Genomic DNA, 13,411 nt, shown 5'->3' with positions numbered 1-13,411 from the left:
TACACTTGGTGGGTGATGCAAAAGAACGGAGAGGTCCGGTGTGTACCTCAAGGAGATTTAATACTGGGTGAGAATAGCCCATGAACTGAATTGTACCATGTTAATTACTATATAATACTGTATGTTATCACTACTATGACTACTGTAGGTGACTAATTAGAATGTATGGAAAAGAGTTTAACCTGAGCATGACATAAATGGTATGGAATAAGGGGTGGATAGATGTCCTGGTTTCAGTTAGAACAGAATTAATTTTCTTCCTAGTAGCTGGTGGAATGCTGTGTTTTGGCTTAGGATGAGAAGAATGCTGATAACACCCCGATGTTTTAATTGTTGCAGAGCAGTGCTTATACCAAGCCAAAGACATCTCAGCCTTTTGCTCTGTCCTGCCAACAGGCAGGCTGGGGGTGCAGTAAGAGCTGGGAGGGGACAGACCCAGGACAGGTGACCCAAACTAGCCAAAGGGGTATTCCATACCATCTGACGTCATGCTAAACAATATATAGGGGTGGCTAGCCGGGGGGAGGGGGCCGGACTGCTCGGGGTTAGGCTGGGCATCGGTCAGCGGGTGGTGAGCAATTGCATTGTGCATCACTTGTTTGTACATATTATTATTATTTTCCTATTATCGCCATTGTATTATTATTATTATTATTGTTTTTATTATTTTGTTATTATTATTTTCCTGTCTTATTAAACTGTCTTTATCTCAACTCACGGGCTTCACTTTCCATTTCTCTCCCCCGTCCCAGAGAGGGAGGGGGGAGGGTGAGCGAACGGCTGCGTGGTATTTAGCTGCCAGCCGGGTTAAACCACGACACTCAAATTCCGAAGCATTATCCCAAATCAGTTTTCGAATTTCAGTGGGCAAAATTCCTCCTTCTCCCTCTCTAATGATAGCTGCTGCTACAGATTGTATCCATAACTGCACTTGGATGCAGCTCAAGGCAAGGGAGGTATTGCCTTGGGTTTTTCCAAGGGCATTTACAATTAATTGATGATCATTTTCCTCAGTTTGTTCCCAATGTGGTAAAACATCAGATATAAGCCATTGATTTGCTCCTAAAGCCAATAAGGATGATTTTATTGGTCGTTGCAGTTTCCTTAGGACCTCTGTAGTAGCCGTTATTCTACTCATTAGGACCTCAGCATCAATGCTATTTAATATACCTAATATTCCCAATAACCCAGTTGCATCCCGTGGCATGTGCCAAGATTGTTTCAGAGAACGTCCGTGTAACCGTGCTCACCAGCTGGTGTAAGCAGTTCTCAAAAAGAATCGTTCCAACTCCATTCATCTTTTGAAAATATTTTGTTTCCATGTAGAACTAAAGTAGAGAGATTTAGATCCTTTTTGTTCTGAGGTGTTCCAGTGATTATGCTATACTGTGACAATACATGGTTAGATGCCATGGTGAAACACCTCAGCTCCATGCACAACCACAGTAGCGAAGTTTCCTTTAAAGTTTGTAATTGCATCAAGGTCAGGGTAAAGCATATCATTATTAATCCAAACTGTTGATTTGTCATCCTCCAGCTGTCCATACACAGTTCACTCAGGATTCCTGTGAACACAAAAGAAAATAAAATATGCTCGGTTGTATTCAACCGGCAGGGTTAGAAAGAGGGCGAAATAGCAAGCTTTGACTTCCCATGCATAGAGATATTCGGGAGTAATTAGCACCATTGCTATTGTTAGATGCACAGATGGCTTTCACTATCTCTGCCATGTTTGGAACTGCGGCAGTCAAAGGTGTAGTGTTAGCATTCAACTGTCTGTAATCCACCGTAAAAGGCCATTGCCTGATTGGTTTCTTTACCGGCCACACTGGTGAATTGTAAGGTGAATGAGTCCTTTTAATAATGCCTCTTTCTTCCAATTCTGTTACCACCCCGTCAATTCCCATAAGTGCTATTGCCGAACATTAATGATTTTAGCGGGGGATAAGGGTATGGATGTTTGTAACAGGCTCAGTTTTACTGTGTCTGAATCCCTTTGATATGTCGTGAAACTCCACACAGTTCCATCAGGGAGTTTCCACATATGACCATGCAGTATGTCGAATCCTGAAATATTAGTATATGCAGCACCAACTAATACTTCTACCCTGGTTAATTTTTGTTCCTCTGGCAACCAGAGTGAAATTTTTGCAGTGGGCCATTGTTTTTCCACACCGTCGATTCCCGTGAATTTAACCCTGCATCGAGCAGGTGTTATGCCCAGGGTTTGTGTTGTCTCATGTGTAATTACTGACATTTGGGTCCCGGTGTCAATAAGAAAATTTACCAATATTTTTGGGGTTCAACAGGAATGGCAATGATAGGGTCAGAGTGTTCATTAGAGAGCCATTGAATTGCTAATACCCACCGAGCAGGGTGGCTCACTGCCCTCCCCGGGGATAGGAGTTTTTGTGCTGAGCTTCTGCCTCCTCAATTGGGCTCGGTGCAGAAGTTGCAGTTTCCTTATGGGTTGGGGGTTTTCCAGTAAGGCAATTTTCCCCAGCTGGAATATTTTTCTTACACAGAAGTTGGACTAATGTACGGAGGTCCTCCATAGAGGCACCACACAAGAATGGTCGGGGTACACCCAAACCTAGGGCCTTACACCACAACTCACCCCGGTCCCTATTAGGTTTGAACCTCTCTTTGAATTTGGGGTATCTGGGATTTTGAGTGTGGATTTGGCGGACTTGCCAAGAGGTTTCCCCAGCGCGATAGCATCTAAGGTTGGAAGCCTAGGGAACGCTCAGGTAATGCAGCTACGCCTGACCTTGAAAGCCTCTTCAATGCTGTACATTTTCTTTAAATTATGAATGTTAGTTTTATTTTCCTAGTTACTTCAGGCAATTGCACTACAACTGGTGTGATACCACTGCTGTTCCAGCTACAAGTACAGAGCACAGCACTGTACAAAGAATAATCATCAACCATTGTCCTGGTTTCAGTTAGGACAGAATTAATTTTCCTTCTAGTAGCTGGTAGGGTGCTATGTTTTGGATTAGGATGGGAAGAGTTCTGATAACATGCCGATGTTTTAATTGTTGCAGAGCAGTGCTTACACTAAGCCAAGGACTTTTCAGCTCCTTGCTCTGTCCTGCCAGCGAGCAGGCCAGGCATGCAGCAGGAGCTGGGAGGGGACAGACCCAGGACAGCTGACCCAAACTAGCCAAAGGGGTATTCCATACCATCTGACATCATGGTAAACAATATATAGGGGTGGCTAGCCGGGATGGGGGGGACTGGCTGCTTGGGGATAGGCTGGACATTGGTCAGCGGGTGGTGAGCAACTACATTGTGCATCACTTGTTTTGTACACATTATTAGTAGTAGCACTATTATCATTATTAGTATTATTATTTTCCTTTTGTTTCTGTCGTAATAAAATGTCTTTATCTCAACCCGCAAGGTTTCACTTTTTTTCGATTCTCTCCCCCATCCCACTGCAGGGGGGGAGGGTGAGCAAAGGGCTGAGTGGTGCTTCGCTGCCAGCCCTGTTAAACCACAACAGTCAAGGAGATTTATATAAACTGTCAGTCAGATACCAAGTCTGACCCTCAACAAACCATGAATAGTTATGTTTAAACTAGGTACCAGTTTTTGCTTGCTGATCTGGTTTCTTCCACATGACCTTAAAAAAGCTATCCTCAAGACAAGTAGCTTTCCAAGCTTTGTATTATATACGCGTTTATATGGGCACACGTCATGCATTCATGCAAATAAAATCTGCAGGTTTGTAATCTTTCCTTAGGAAAAAAAACCCTATACTGGTTATTCCATTTATTGGCTGGCATATTTACTATTATCAGCCAGTTCATTCTTGCTGCATTACATGGTTGTGTAATTTTGCAGGACATGGAGAAGAGGAGAAGAATAGAAGAAGCATACAAAAATGCTTTGACAGAACTAAAGAAAAAGTCACACTTTGGAGGGCTGGACTATGAGGTAGAAATTCTGCTTGGATAATTTAAAAAATGCTAAGGCGTTTAATGACTGGTTTATTTCTCAAAAGTGGTGTGTGTGTGTTTTTGTGTGTGTGTTTGTAAATCAAGGTGTTAGGTGTTCATACCACTTTTATTTTTCTACCTTGGAAACGGAAACTGGATGAAGAATCTCAGTCCTTAACTTCTTGAGAATAGAAGTCTGTATTTACTCCAGATTTTCTTGTTCTGCTTTTGTCTAGAGCATTTTTCTTACAGATATTTCTAATTACTTGTGATTTTTTTGTTGTTGTTGTTGCTCTATCCATATGCAATAGTTTTGTATGTTTGCTTTTTAATGGGTTAGCTGTATAGTATGTAATACAAATATGAAAACCCTGACTACGGAGGTAGTCCTAGAATCTGAAGTTTAACTTAAATTGATTTTTAACTTGTCACTGCCACTTTAAATGTGTTCATAAATTCAATCATTTTAAGTCCTGCTTCAGCTGACAAATTGCATATTTCAGCAGCTTCCTCCTCAGGTATTTAGTAAAATTCTAAGATATATTCTTCTTCAGAAGGTAGTTTAAGCTAATGCATCTATATTGTAGTTTCTGTAATTTGCAAGAACTTGACCCTCTCATGTAGATTAATCAAGCACTTGTTTCTGTTTACAAATCATAGCCTGAGAAATAGTAGTAATGCGTTGAGATATTTAAAAGATAGTTGTGCTTAGGTTCTCTGCTATGACATAGGCATGCAATGTAAAAGAAGAAGATGGATAGGAAGTTGGACTTTGTCTACCTGATTATGAACCCAGCTGCTTCTCCCAGATATCCCTGTTGTAGTTTTATGAAATTTGCTAGACTGGTTTGTTTTACAATACAATAAAAGCAGCAAACCTAGTCTTCTTAAATTACCATTTTTTGTATTTAGACTTAAGTTTTTAATACTTGACTCAGCTCTACCTGCTGTTTAGTGCTAAACTGTTCTTTCCAAGAATTCTTAAGAGATTCCCAGGATTTTATCTTGTATCGTTATGTTTTGAGTACATATCTGAAATTTACCCTAAGACACTGGAATGAATACTCAGAAGAAGTCTAACTGCACAACTATGATAATATGCTTACTTTTCTGACACACTTTAAACACTTTTAAGAGGAGATATGTTAATAAAAGCTTAAATCTGATGTCAAAGTGTATTGCCACTTCCTCAATCCTCAGTTTCCTGTTTGTTTTTACTTGTTTATATAACTACCACTAAATTGTAGTTAGAGGGAATAACTTCCTTTAACAAGTAGGGTTTTCAGTTGAATTGTAATCTAAGAATATTGGTGAAAATATTTGAGGTCTGTGGAGGAATTTCCTTCTCTCAGTTATATGCATAATATATACATATATATTTCCAATATTAAACTTAGCTGGAGCTCTTGTCTCCAAAAATTTAAACTAGTTTTGTTTCTTATGCTCTAGGAGGGTCCTAATAGTCTGATTAATGAAGAAGAATTCTTTGATGCTGTTGAAGCTGCTCTCAATAGACAGGATAAAATGGAAGAATGGGTATCGATGCTTGAAAAATGTTAATGATGGGCACTTCATAGAAGACTTTTGTGACTTAAACTCAATCCTGGGGTGCATCTCCTGAAACTCTAGATATTTTATACTGACACTTATAATTGGAATTTAGTTCTTAATTTTTGTATGGTTGAATACTGTTGCTTAACACTAATTTTGAGAATGTGACTTCACAGTTCACATAGAAAAGGACAGTATAAGTGTTAACCTAATGGAATATCTCTGGTTTCTAATTCTTAAATAAGTATATTAGGGTCCTGTATAAAACTTATCTTTGTATTTGTGAGAAAATGTAATTATCACATACGTAACTAATGCCCTGTGCAAGTAAGAATATCAAACACTGCAGCTATTTCTCGAATCCTAATTACTGCCCTGAAGTTTCTTTTGGTGATAGCGGTATGTGAAATAGGAAAGATATAGTTCTACTGATGTTTCTTTTTTATTTTAAAAAAATGTGTAGGCTCTAGCTACTTCTCTAACTCATTTCTTGAATACACTTCTGTGGCAAGGATGAAAAAAAGATGAAAAAAAGATAAAATGCATGGGATTAAATATACAGTATATGGGAACATATAGTAGTGTATAAAATGAGAGGGAATAACAAAGTGGTACATCCTTTGTCTTAAGCATTTAGGCTTGTGAATACAGTGACTTGGTTAAGAATTATAAGACTTACCAGTAGACATACAGTATGCAACAGAATTTACCTATGGTGGGGTCTCTTAATGGCAAGTAAAAGTTTTGAGTGATTGTTACTACTACATTGATGCAACATCCTTAATGCTGTTGATCAATTTTCCTTAACCCAGAAACATACCTTGAAGTATAGATGAATGGGTAATTCAGTCTCCAGGCCCATTCGCTTAACTGAGAAGTCCAGCAGGACACCAACTTAATGCCTGTCAGGGACAGCGTTAGTTCTTGTTTTAATGTGGTAGCCACTATATAGATTGAGGATGACTCACTGCTTAATAGTCTACCCAGTAATATCTGACTACCAATAATTAAACCTATCTTGTTGCAGTCTCAAAGTGAAAAGGTCAGATTACACTGGCCAATATCCTTACCTTCTGGAGATGCATATTCTGCTGTGGAGGCTCATCGATTTGTTCCAAAGGTAATATATTTTCCATGGTCACCTCAGACTAATGGGATGACATGATATTTTCTATATAATTTGTATGGGTAGCTGAGACTGATTTTCTGTAGATATTTCTAGTAACTTTTAATGGTTTACTCATTTTCAACTGAAGTAGCTAGAATTGGAGAAGGACTCTTCTGTCTTGGCTCAAAAAAATACTTATCTGAGCATCTATTTACAATACTCTTGATTTGTATCAAGATTGTCAGAGATATTAAAGCGAAAAAAAACAGTTTGCTAACCGCTCAGTGGTTTTTAAGATTCCTTCACCAAAATTCATTGAATTGAATAAAACACAATAAAATCCAGTCTCTTGCATCATGCTCAGTTGACTTTTTTTTACTCTTACTGGAAACACTATGCTCCTCAGAGGGCTATGCTGGGACTATAATACGTAATAGTTGCATGAAATCAGTATTCACTGCTATCTTGATGCTTATGGTGCTTTTGTTTTCATTTTCTTCCATATCTTGTGCTTGCAAGTTGGTCTGGAATGATCTGTTGCATCTTTGGTTAGATTACCTGCGATTTTTTTATTATTATTATTTTTTGTCTTTGCTAGTACTTCAGTAGCTCTTCTTCCGTGTCTTCCATTGATCTAGTCAGTGCCTCTGATGTTCACAGATTCAGCACCCAGGTACTGTATTAGCATAGAATCGTAGAATGGCACAGGTTGGAAGGGACCTCAAAGATCATCTAGTTTCAACCTCCCTGCCATAGGCAGGAACGCCACCCACTAGACAGGTTGTTCAGGGCCTCATCTAACCTGGTCTTGAGCACTTCCAGGGACGGGGCATCCACAACCTCTCTGGGCAACCTGTTCCAGTGCCTCCTTCACCACCCTCTGAGTGAAGAATTTCCTTCTAGCATCTAATCGAAATCTCCCCTCTTTTAGTTTAAAACCATTCCCCCTCGTCCTGTCATTATCTGTTTGAGCAGAGTTGCTCTCCATCTTTTTTATAAGTCCCCTGTAAGTACTGAAAAGCCACAATGAGATCACCCCAGAGCCTTCAATGCTGTAGGCTGAAGAGCCCCAGCTCTCTCAGCCTTTCTTCATAGGAGAGGTGCTCTAGCCCTCTGATCAACTTTGTGGCCCTCCTCTGGACCCATTCTAACAGGTCCACATCCTTCCTGTGCTGGGGGCTCCAGGCCTGGACGCAGTACTCCAAGTGGGTCCTCGCAAGGGCAGAGTAGAGTGGAACAATCACCTCCCTTGACCTTCTGGCCATGCCTCTGTTGATGCAGCCCAGTTGGCCTTCTGGGCAGCAAGCATGCACTGCTGGCTCGTGTCAAGCTTTTTGTCCACCAGAACCCTCAAGTTCTTCTCTGAAGGGCTGCTCGCAATGAGTTCTTCTCCCAGTCTGTACTCATGCCTGGGATTGCTCCAACCCAGATGCAGCACCTTGCACTTGGACGTGTTGAACCTCATTAGGTTCACGTGGGCCCACTTCTCAAGCTTGTCCAGGTCCCTTTGGATGGCATCCCTTCCTTCTATTGTATCAACCGCACCACTCAGCTTGGTGTCATCTGCAAACTTGCTGAGGGTGCACTCGATCCCACCGTCTATGTCATTGATGAAGGTATTAAACGGTACCGGTCCCAGGACAGACCCCTGAGGGACAACACTCATCACCAGCTTCCACCTGGACATAGAGCCATTGACCACCACTCTCTGGGTGCAGCCTTCAAGCCAATTCTTTATCCACTGAATGGACCACCCATCAAATCCATCTCTCTCCAATTTAGGGATCGGGATGTCACGAGGGACCGTGTCAAAGGCCTTACAGAAGTCCAGGTAGATGACATCGGTCGGTCTTCCCTTGTCAACTGATGCAGTCACTCCGTTCTAGAAAGCCACCAGATTGGTCAGGCACGATTTACCCTTGGTGAAGCCATGCTGGTTGTCTCGGATCACCTTGTCTTGCATGTGCCTTGACATTGCTTCCAGGAGGATCTGTTCCATGACCTTGCCAGGCATAGAGGTGAAGCTCATCGGTCTGTAGTTCCCCAGGTTCTCCTTTCTGCCCTTTTTCAAAATGAGAGAATTATAGAATGGCTTGGATTGGAAGGGATCTCAAATATCATCTAGTTCCAACCCTCCTGCCTTGGGTGGGGGTGCTAGCTACTAGAGCATGTTGCCCAGGGCCTCATCCAACCTGGTCTTGAACACCTCCAGGGATAGAGCATCCACAACTTCTCTTGGCAAGCTCCTTATCACAATAAGGCAAGCTGAGGTTAAAGATCAGTGGCAAAGGGAATGGAATATGACATCAGATTATTGCTTTATTTTTAGCTCCTGCATGGATTATGCTAAGTAGAAGGTACTACCCAGTTCCTTAGATTGTTTGAAGTTAACTGACTCCTCACTACAGAAAGGATGATCTTATTAATTTGCAACAAGCTACCCCCTTCCCCTTCACAAATATATTTTCCCTGGAACAAATGTTTGCCAGATTAACAAGTCAGTCCACCTGCTCTGGAGCCTCATTGCTAGTGGAGAAACAGGTGAAAGACAACTGAGAGCATGAAGATAAAAGCAGCGCACCTTTTGGTGACAACTTGATCTGGACCATATCAATATAAAATTGGCCTCCATCCCCTGGCTGGGGATTTGGCTTTTGGAAAGGCAAGCTAATATCTTGATTCTGAATAAACATGACTTGTTCCTAGACAAGGGAATATTGTTATCAATGAAATGTCAAGTAAAAATGTGCAGCTTTGTTTTTAAAATGGAAATAAAATTTGTTAAACAGTACCTCCCCGTCGTGAACCCATGTTGGCTGGGACCAATGACTGCATTGTCCCCCAGGTGCGCTTCAATAACTTCAAGAATCATCTCCATAATTTTACCAGGCAATGAAGTGAGACTGACAGGCCTGTATTTGCTAGGGTCTTCTTTCTTGCCCTTCTTGAAAATTGGCACATTTGCCAGCTTGCAGTCTATTGGGACCTCTCCAGATTCCCAAGATCGTTGAAAAATAATTGAGAGAGGTCCCACAATGATGTCAGCCAGCTCTCTGAGCACCCTGGGATGGATCCCATCCGGACCCATGGACTTGTATGGATCCAGGTGGAGCAGCAAATCCCGCACACGTTCAGGGTCGGTTGGGAGTTTGTCATTCCCACCGTCATGGTCCTCCCGCTCAGGGCACCCAGGATCCCGAAGCCCATCATCAGCACTGAAGACAGAGGTGAAGAAGGCATTAAACGTCTCTGCTTTGCCTATGTCCTTGTCTGTGAGGAGACCTTCCCCGTCAAGTAGCGGACCTATGTTTTCTTTGGTTCTCCTTTTTCTGTTCACATATCTAAAAAACACTTTTTTATTGTCTCTCACAGACATGGCCAGCTTCAACTGTAGTTGGGCTTTGGCCACACGAATTTTCTCCCTACAAACATGGACAGCATCCTTGTATTCCTTCCTTGTCACCTGACCCTCCTTCCAGCAGCCATACACTTTCTTTTTCCATCTAGGCTCCAGTAGAAGATCCCTGGTCAGCCAGGCTGGCTGGCTGTGCCACCTGCCTGTCTTCCGATATTTTGGAATTGCCTGATCTTGTGCTTTTAGGAGGCAGTGCTTAAAGACTAACCAGCACTGATGGATGCCAACGCCTTCAAAAGCAGCTTCCCAGGGGACCTTGCTGACTAGTTCCCTGAGCAGCCTGAAGTCTGCTTTCCCAATATCCAGGGCTGAAGTTTTGGTGGCAGTTTTCCTTCTGTCACCATAAATTCTAAATTCAACCACTTCATGGCCAATATGGCAGAGATGGCTGCCAATTGCCACGTCCCCCACAAGACCCTCTCTGTTCTCCAGCAACAGATCTAGGAGGGCACCTTTCCTAGTGGGATTCCTTAGCACCTGCATCAAGAAGTTATCATCTAGGTGCTTTAGGAACCTTCTGGACTTGCTCGTGTCAGCCGTGTGGTGATCCCAGTTGACGTCTGGCAAGTTGAAATCCCCTGTAAGGACAAGGGAAGTTGACCTCGAGGCATCTCGTAGTTCTGCAAAGAATAATTCATCGGCATTGTCGTCCTGGCCAGGTGGTTTGTAATAGATTCCCACAACGACATCCCCTTTATTTGTTCGTCCCTTAATCCTTACCCAGAGGCTCTCAACTTTGCCATCGCCAACTTGAAGTTCCATGTAGTCCAGCCCATGCTTCACATACATCGCCACCCCGCCACCTCGCCTACCCTACCTGTCCCTCCTGAAGAGCCCGTAACCATCTATTGCAGCACACCAGCTACAGGACTCATCCTACCAGGCTTCGCTTATGCCAACGATGTTGTAGCTGTGGGACTGGGCCAAGATTTCTATCTCATCCATTTTATTCCTCATACTGCGTGCATTTGTGTAGAAGCACTTCAAATGCGCTTCCCTACACACAGCACCTTGTGGAGCCGACCGAAGGACCTCTCTGGCACACAGTCCCTCTGATTCTAGCGCACCATCCCTTAGCTCATCACCGGCGTGCCTGATTTTATCCCCTTCCCCCTTCAACTCTAGTTTAAAGCCCTAACTACCAGCCCCGCCAACTCCTGAGCCAAAATCCTTATCCCTCTCTGAGAGAGGTGCATCCCATCTGGTGACAGCAGGCCTGGCGTCACATAGACCTTCCCATGATCAAAAAACCTGAAGTTCTGTCGGTTGCACCAGTCCCGAAGCCACATGTTAATGTGGTAAGCCCGCTTGTCAGCATCGATCCCCCCTATCAGAAGGACAGAGGCAAATACAACCTGTGCCCCTAAACCTTTGACTAGTCGCCCCAAAGCCCTAAAGTCCCTTTTGATCGCTCTTGAACTTCTCGTTGCTACCTCATCATTACCAGCCTGAAAGACCAGTAGCAGGTAGTAGTCGGTGGGCTGTACCAGGTGCTTGACTTTCTTAGCTAAGTCTCTCACCCGAGCCCCGGGGAGGCAGCAGACTTCCCTGTCGGTTGGGTCCAGTCGGCGTATCAGGCCCTCTGTCCCTTTCAAAAGGGAGTCCCCCATGCCAATAACCCCTCTGTCTTTCTTGACAGACAATGTAGCAATGCGGAGGGTAGGTTGCCTTGCCTTAGGCACCCTCTCCAACTGGGATGGGCTTTCGTCTACTTCATTGTTCTATGGTGTTCTAGAGCGTCATACCTGTTACATAAGGGTAGATGGGAAGGTGAGGTGGGCAGGGACAGGTCTGACCTACCACCCCAAACAGGAACCTGCCTCCATTCCCCCCCTTGGCCTAGGTCCCCTCTTACTGCCTGGTGGGATGAGGGGACTTTTGCCTTCTGCGCAGCAGGAGGCACCTGTGCTGCGGCAGGCTCCTGAGTCTGTCTCAGGGAGGGTAGAGTACACCTCCACCAGTCAATTTCCCTCTCTGACTCCCTGATGCTCCTGAGCCTGCTCACCTCCTCCCGAAGTTCCGCTACCTGTTTGAGCAGCTCTTCAACCTGGGCACACCTCCCACAGGCATACCCCTCGCTGCTGCTGTCTGATAGGGACAGAAGACTTGGGCACACCCTGCAGCCCAAGACCTGGATGGAGGTGTGTTTCCCCGAGCTCTCCATCTGAGTGGCCACATTGGTGACCGCGGCTGAAGAGGCTGCAAGAGATGCGGAGGCCATGTTTTTCTGCCTGGTTGATACCATGGCCAGGTTTCTCGCAAGCAGGCTACCAGTACCAGTACCGAAGCGAAAGACCGCTGCAAGAGAGCTGCGAGGGGCCCTCCCTGCACGAACTGCCGCACAAACTGCTGCTCCACTCCCTTCTGATGCGTCACGCCCTGTTTGCCCGCCCTGCTCGACGTGCTCCTGGTAGCTCGTGCTCCCTAGGGGCTGCTTTAGAACATCCGGGTGTGGGAATAGAAATGTTGTTTTTGCAGAGTTACATTGTTTAGAAGGAGGGAATGTGGTACTGAGATATGCTTACAGTGATAAGAAAGTTTAGCAGGCGACCTTGTAAAATGCAGACAATCAGACTCCTTAGGACAATTAGGTGAAAATCATGGTGTCAAGTCAAGTCAGATAAGTGAAGAAACATTACCACTTCAAGCAGTAAAAATGTCGAAAGAAATTTGAAATTTAACAGGCCGGCGACTGAAGGCCATGCATTGTTTGTGAAGCATCAGATAGATTGTGAATCTGGATTACCCACTCAGTGGGGAAACAGGGGAGGGTCCTGCCATCAAAAGGTATATAAACTGTGTTTTGGAACTAGTAGATGCGCTCTCTCCTGCTTGTGGGGCGCCCGCCATTGCAATCGCGAATAAATTACTACTTCACTGAGATCCTCGCCTGAGCCTAAGTTATTGGCTACGGAGTGTTTCTCACAATTTTGGGGGCTCATCCGGGATCCAGTCACCTACTGGGGAGCCCCACCGCCGCAGCAGCAGGAAGGCATGCCCCACTGATTTCAGCGGTCCTGTGCATCGACGGTGGCGGTTCTGCGGAAAGCTGACAGAGGGCCCGAGACTGCTTAAAGAGGCAGGATCCGTGAAGTAGTGGGGAAAGGAAGAAGGTAGGCACTCCGGGTTTTTAAGAATCGATCCGGTAACTCTGTGCACAGACCAAGGTAAGAAATATTAAGTATTGCCTTGGGGGTCGGGTGATCTGGTGTATGGTAAGCCCTTGCACGGGGAAGTGCTGGCACTACACCAGGGGAATCTGGTGTACGGTAATCCTTGCACGGGGAAGTGCTTGGAAGTACACCAGGGAATCTGGTAAACTCAGGTGTGCGGTAACGCTGGCACGGGGAAGTGCTTGGCGGTACACCCCCATCTTTCAGTACGTTGGTGTGT

At 44.3% G+C, this 13,411-nt stretch overlaps 1 long non-coding RNA gene across 1 annotated transcript in view; it reads right to left on the bottom strand.

Annotated features, from left to right (window-relative positions):
• The window catches only part of LOC311426441, a 290,718-nt gene that overhangs the window by 237,546 nt on the left and 39,761 nt on the right, over window positions 1–13,411 (bottom strand). The gene's annotated exons all lie outside the window — the stretch shown is intronic.

The sequence above is a fragment of the Aythya ferina genome, assembly GCF_964211825.1.
Source record: "Aythya ferina genome assembly, chromosome: W".
Lineage (NCBI taxonomy): Eukaryota > Metazoa > Chordata > Aves > Anseriformes > Anatidae > Aythya > Aythya ferina.
This window is presented reverse-complemented; position numbering and strand designations above follow the sequence as displayed.